The following is a 7828-nucleotide window of genomic DNA, read 5'->3' as shown; positions in this document are numbered from 1 at the left end:
GTTCAGCAGTGAGCAGTACTTATAAAATCCTTGCTTTTGTGAAACCTATGCTCATGGAGGATTGTTGCAAATATCCAGGTAAGAGATAATGAGAAATTTTGCTAGATTTGCAGTGGTGGGGATAAGGAAGAGCTAGATTGGAAAGATGTTTAATTGGTAGACTAAATAGCCTTTGCTAATTTTCAACAATATTAGGGTGATAGTTCATTGTCATCAGAGTCTGGACAAAGTTTAAATTGAATTGAAGACAATCTAACCATTTTTATGCTTCTTATCTTATTTCCTGAACTCTCACTACTTTTTCACCAAGCACTCACAGCTGTCTTTCTTCTCTTTAGATAACCAAGTCTCCTCACTAGTGCATCCATATCTACTCTCCTCATAAGTGTCTAATACCCCAAATTTCCACCCCCTTGCCTTGTTTGAAATCTCTAATTCCTGGGACTCTTAGGATTCAGGTAGTCATACTAACATGAAACTTCTCTACATTTGGGATGCTCATATTTTATGCAACAAATAGGCTTTTGCACTGCTATGTGCTAAGTACTAAAGATAATAATAATACATAATTAATACATAATACTAAAGATAATAATAATTAATACATAATAATACATAATTAAATAAGACAGAAAATGTCTGCACCTTCAAGAAGCTCTCCATCATAGTCATCTCCCCAATGAGTTCTGTGTTTTCCTTTTTATAAAGTCCATACCTTTAGTCAAACTACTTCCTACAGTTTTCTTTCTTATGTAAAGAATGTCACTATTTTTCAGGTGATGAATATACCCAGAGCACATTAACATTCAAGCCTCTCCCAACTCAGGTTACCAACTTCACTTACATCCCAGACACCTTCATTCTACCCTGTGTATGCTTCCATCACCACCACACTCACATCAAACTAGGGGGAGGAAACAGAAACAGAAAAAATAATTTAAACAACACTAATAAAGCACCTAACCATCAAAAGAGTCGGTTTCCCCCCTCCAACAGCTCAGCTTTACAGCCCTTCTCCCATTTATTATTGAAGGGTTACAATGTTAAGCTAGACATTGATATTACAATGTAACTCTCTCATTTATTTCTAGGTCAAGCTTCAATGAATGTATAGATTGTTTTTCCCCCCTGCTGTTGACTGATATGTTCAGTTTTTAAAAGCTTAGGTTGCAGTGACTCATATTGCTGTCCTAATTCTCAAAAGAATTAATCAATGCCCACATCTATAGTTATAGTTATTATAACTATAATGGACATATATAATTTTACTGTAGAAAAGGTGAAGTTATGGTTCATACATTATATATGATATGTATTTGAATATTTTATGACTAGGTGAGTATAAACACAGGAATAACTGAGAACCATTTGATGAAGATGTGGTCAATTTTAACCAATCTGTAAAATACAGACAGCTGTACTACTCAGATGTCAGAGCTGTAGTCATTAGTTAGGTAATTGTGTGAATCTTAAGATTATAGTTTTAATATAATTTATTAAACTTACTATTAAAATCACTAGTAAAAACTAAAATGAGACTTTAAAAACTTGAGCTTCAGAAATTACTTTTCTAGGGCTTCCCTGGTGGCGCAGTGGTTGAGAGTCCTCCTGCCGATGCAGGAGACACAGGTTCATGCCCCGGTCCAGGAAGTTCCCACATGCTGCGGAGCGGCTGGGCCCGTGAGCCATGGCCGCTGAGCCTGTGCATCCAGAGCCTGTGCTCCACAACGGGAGGGACCACAACTGTGAGAGGCCCGCATACCGCAAGAGAAAAAAAATTACTTTTCTAGTTTTTTCTTGAGGTCATATACATTTCTGGTAGCATATGATATTCATGTAAAGCACACAAAATTTTTTCCAAAATGTCAGAAAATCTAGAACATATAAGAGGCTTAAAAATTGATAGAGTTAAAGAAAAATGTAGCTTAAAAAAAAGTAAATGTCAAGTATAAAAATATCCAGGATGAAGAACTTTATAGTACCATAAGTAAACTTCTGTTTCCCCAAAGCAATGAATCTGTAATAACAAATTAACTAGGTATTATTGTAATTTTGGTAATTAAAAAAGCTGTATTTTTCCTGAGTCTATGAATTTGATATTTTAAAGCTTCCAGATAAATTATATCAAAATACCATTAGTTTTAAATACCATGTGTTAGCAGTAAATTATGGGAAGTAATATATTTTCTCCTTCTTGGTAGTATTTATAAAATCTTTCCAGTTTAAAAGACCGTGTTCAGTACATGGATAACAGCACAGAAGTTATGCTTATCAAAATTTTATATTGTACAAAGTAAAATAAGATACATAATTCTATTACTACAATAATAGCTAAACTTTATTGAACACTTATGTCTCAGACAATGCTTTAAGCTCTCTACATCCATTATTTAATTCCATCTTTATAATCTTATGAAGAATTTCCATTTTTCAGGTGAAGAAAGTGACCAAGAAATTAAAAACCTTACTCAAGTTCACACTGTAAACCAAAAAGACAAGACTTCAATCCACAGAATCTGACTCTAGAACTTGTGCTCCTTACCATGTGTGAGAAAACAGAACTCAGATTCCAAAGGCTCTTGTTTTCCAGTTTTAAGATGCTGAATTGAGTTCACATATGTGAAAGTAATGTGTCACAAGTTTCAATAAAAATACATTGTGCTTAATTAAATGTTTTTGAGTGTTTGGCATTCTACTGGACACTAGAGGTAATATGGTGAATAAAAATTTATGTTACCTGCCATTGAAAAGACTAATATGATTCCATAAAAAGTATGGTAACAATGAGGATGGAGTAAAATGAATGGAATCGAGATATTTGGGAGGTAGAGTAGTCAGGACTTGATGAAGAACTGGATGACTGTGTTAAAGGAGAAGGAAAATTTAATCTCAGAACAAAGAATACATTCATTGATGGAGTTGGCGAGAAATCAATAGATCTGGTTTTGAAGTGGATGTGGGGCATCAAAATGGATAACTAGTAGAGGACTGGAAATTCAAGTCTAGATCTTAGGAGAAAGCCCTGGACCAAAGATATTAGAAAGAGGAGGCATAAGCATAAAAATGGTAAATGAAGCCATAGGAGTTTATGAGGCCACTTAAGGACAGGGAGATGAGAAGAGATTGAGGAATAAACAAATATTTAAGAGGCAGGCAGAGGAAATGTTCCAGATCCTTATATGTAATTTTCCTCAAGACATTTCCTTTTTAGATATTTTACAGACATCTCAAATAAAATATGTAGTTTCCCCTCATGGTATAGTATACTACTTTGTTTTGCACCAAACCTCCTGCTGAGAACATGAGGAAAAGCTAGACAAACCTACTTGAAGACACTGGCAAGCTACAGACACAGGATGGACTTGTGGGACTAATATCCCAGAGAAAAGGTAACAAGAGAAGATCTGAAATTTGGTACAACTTTTCCCTGAGAGATCCACATGGAGAATTTTCAGCATTCTCATGTGGTTGAGGAAATTGATTGAAGTTCAAGGCCCCAAAAGGAGGATAGGCCCTGATAAACACTCCAAGCTTTCATTTAGTACCTGAAACGAATACACCTTAAGGAGCACTGGTGAAATAAAAATAGATTAGCCCTACAAGAACTAAAGCATAGCTCTGAATAAGTACATTCCTTGCTTGATTTACGATAATCTGCCCCTAACCTAAATAACTTGTAAAATGAACACTAAGTCTTCTCTGGAGGAAGATAATGTTGTTCAGATTATGAATCTCTAATTTTTTTCATTTGCAATGTCTGACAGTCAATCAAATCTAGCCAGTTAAGAGTTAAGCAGATATCATATGCCATATGACAACCTATGAAAAAGCCTTACCTTGAAAAACAAAAAAAGTAACATGAATCAATGCAAGTTTGGATCAGCTATTCATTAAGAGCAGGGATCTAAAAAAAATTTTTTATAAAGGTTCAAAGAGTTAAATATTTTAAGTTTTGTTGTCCAGATCGGTCTCTGTTGCATATTCTTTTTTTTTAAATTTTATTTCAGCCATTTAAAATGACAAAACATTTTTAGCTTGCACAGTATACAAAAGCATGTCGGTCAAATTTGGCTCAAGGACTGTAGTTTACCAACCTCTGATTCACACAAAATATAGAGGACAGGGGTAAATATTAATCTATACCACTCAGAAGCAACCTGCAAAAGCTAGTCTATGGAAAATTATCCAGAACAAACAACCAAGTTTCTTTTGTCTTTGAAATAAATAAGTTGCATGAAAAAATAGTGAAACTATACATTAAAACCATTTAAAATACATATCCATCAGTGGCATTAACTTTAATTTTTTTTTTTTTTTTTTTTTTTTTTTGCAGTACGCAGGCCTCTCACTGTTGTGGCCTCTCCCGTTGCGGAGCACAGGCTCCGGATGCGCAGGCTCAGCGGCCATGGCTCACGGGCCCAGCCGCTCCGCGGCATGTGGGATCCTCCCGGCCCGGGGGGCGAACCCGTGTCCCCTGCATCGGCAGGCGGACTCGCAACCACTGCGCCACCAGGGAAGCCCCAACTTTAATTTTTTTAATGGTAAAATTATATACTTATCATGAAAAGATTTTGAATACTGACTGGATATTTTATGATATAAAGTAATTATAGTTAATATTTAGGTATAATAATCATACTGTGATTGTTTTCTAAAGTGTCCTTATATTTTAGAGATAAGTTCCAAAATATGAATTAAAAATAACATAATATCTGTAATTAAAAAAAATAATATAAGGGAAGTGGGTGTGCCAGATGTACTATGTGATAATGATCATTGGGGATTGTTGATGAGTATATTAGGATTAAGTATATTTTTCTGTTTGCTTTGCATATGTTTAAAATTCTTCATAATCTGAAAATATAAAAATCATTAAGAAATAATTGAATGAATCTAAAATTTAAAAAAATAGACAGTAGAAAGAGACCAACAAAGAGATAAAGATTTTGCAATAATTAAATGGAGACTTTACCATGACTCTCATGAAAATATTCAAAAAATGATTTAAAAATATTAAATATTATCAGAGAATTAGTATTTATAAAACTTAAATAATAAGTTTAGACTTGAAAAACACAACTAAAATTAGAAGTCAGAAGATTAGATTTCTGCTTCTGTCCAAGACTGAACTTCAGAAACCAGATTTATCCTCTGCCTAAAAAATTAAAAAGCAGACAGAACACATGAAATAATGTGTTTTAGACATTGGATATCTGGTAGCACAGGAAGTGTTCCCAGGGAAATGGGAAACAAACAAGTGAGCCCTGTGACTGTGCCAGTTTACTTGAAGGAGAGAGTTTTCAGGCTATAGTACAATATATGGAGAGGAAAACTCAGAATGAGGAGAAATTGATACACACAGTAATATGGATGAATCTCAAAATAATAATGCTGAGTTAAAGAATATAAAAAAACAAAAAATACATAATTGATTATTCTCTTTATATACAATTCTAGGAAACGTAAGCATGATGCAAATCATATCAGTGATTGTCTGGAAATAGTTATGGACAGGGTTTAAAGGAGGAATTACAAAGGAGTACAAGAAAACTTGGGAGAGTTAGAGATGTCCATTATCATGTTTGTGGTGATAATTTCTTGAGTGTATGCTTATTATGAAGTCAGAAATTATAAACTGTATAGTTTAAATACATGCAGTTCATTTGTGTTAATGATAACTCATTATAGCTGTTAAAAAAAGGTGTAGATGAATCAGAGAAGAAAAGGAAATAAAAGGAATCCAAATCGGAAAAGAAGAAGTAAAGCTGTCACTGTTTGCAGATGACATGATACTATACATAGAGAATCCTAAAGATGCTACCAGAAAACTACTAGAGCTAATCAATGAATTTGGTAAAGTAGCAGGATACAAAATTAATGCACAGAAATCTCTGGCATTCCTATATACTAACGATGAAAAATCTGAAAGTGAAATCAAGAAAACACTCCCATTTACCATTGCAACAAAAAGAATAAAATATCTAGGAATAAACCTACCTAAGGAGACAAAAGACCTGTATGCAGAAAATTATAAGACACTGATGAAAGAAATTAAAGATGATACAAACAGATGGAGAGATATACCATGTTCTTGGATTGGAAGAATCAACATTGTGAAAATGACTCTACTCCCCAAAGCAATCTATAGATTCAATGCAATCCCTATCAAACTACCACTGGCATTTTTCACAGAACTAGAACAAAAAATTTCACAATTTGTATGGAAACACAAAAGACCCCGAATAGCCAAAGCAATCTTGAGAACAAAAAATGGAGCTGGAGGAATCAGGCTGCCTGACTTCAGACTATACTACAAAGCTACAGTAATCAAGACAGTATGGTACTGGCACAAAAACAGAAAGATAGATCAATGGAATAGGATAGAAAGCCCAGAGATAAACCCATGCACATATGGTCACCTTATCTTTGATAAAGGTGGCAGGAATATACAGTGGAGAAAGGACAGCCTCTTCAATAAGTGGTGCTGGGAAAATTGGACAGGTACATGTAAAAGTATGAGATTAGATCACTCCCTAACACCATACACAAAAATAAGCTCAAAATGGATTAAAGACCTAAATGTAAGGCCAGAAACTATCAAACTCTTAGAGGAAAACATAGGCAGAACACTCTATGACATAAATCACAGCAAGATCCTTCTTGACCCATCTCCTAGAGTAATGGAGATAAAAACAAAAATAAACAAATGGGACCTAATGAAACTTCAAAGCTTTTGCACAGCAAAGGAAACCATAAACAAGACCAAAAGACAGCCCTCAGAATGGGAGAAAATATTTGCAAATGAATCAACTGACAAAGGATTAATCTCTAAAATTTACAGGCAGCTCATGCAGCTCAATAACAAAAAAATAAACAACCCAATCCAAAAATGGGCAGAAGACCTAAATAGACATTTCTCCAAAGAAGATATACAGACTGCCAACAAACACATGAAAGAATGCTCAACATCATTAATCATTAGAGAAATGCAAATCAAAACTACAATGAGATATCATCTCACACCAGTCAGAATGGCCATCATCAAAAAATCTAGAAACAATAAATGCTGGAGAGGGTGTGGAGAAAAGGGAACACTCTTGCACTGCTGGTGGGAATGTGAATTGGTTCAGCCACTATGGAGAACAGTATGGAGGTTCCTTAAAAAACTACAAATAGAACTACCATATGACCCAGCAATCCCACTACTAGGTATATACCCTGAGGAAACCAGAATTCAGAAAGAGTCATGTACCAAAATGTTCATTGCAGCTCTATTTACAATAGCCCGGAGATGGAAACAACCTAAGTGCCCGTCGTCGGATGAATGGATAAAGAAGATGTGGCACATATATACAATGGAATATTACTCAGCCATAAAAAGAAACGAAATTGAGCTATTTGTAATGAGGTGGATAGATCTAGAGTCTGTCATACAGAGTGAAGTAAGTCAGAAAGAGAAGGACAAATACCGTATGCTAACACATATATATGGAATTTAAGAAAAAAAAAATGTTATGAAGAACCTAGGGGTAAAACAGGAATAAAGACAGAGACCTACTGGAGAACAGACTTGAGGATATGGGGAGGGGGAAGGGTGAGGTGTGTTAGGGCGAGAGAGAGACATGGACATATATATACTAACAAACGTAAGGTAGATAGCCAGTGGGAAGCAGCCGCATGGCACAGGGAAACCGGCTCGGTTCTTTGTGGCTGTCTGGAGGGGTGGGATAGGGAGGGTGGGAGGGAGGGAGACAAAGAGGGAAGAGATATGGGAACATATATATATGTATAACTGACTCACTCTGTTATAAAGCAGAAACTAACACAC

The sequence above is a fragment of the Lipotes vexillifer genome, unplaced genomic scaffold (genome assembly GCF_000442215.2).
Source record: "Lipotes vexillifer unplaced genomic scaffold, Lipotes_vexillifer_v1.1 scaffold298, whole genome shotgun sequence".
In the NCBI taxonomy this organism is placed as follows: domain Eukaryota; kingdom Metazoa; phylum Chordata; class Mammalia; order Artiodactyla; family Lipotidae; genus Lipotes; species Lipotes vexillifer.
The sequence above is the reverse complement of the archived record's forward strand: the minus strand, read 5'-3'. Positions refer to the sequence as shown.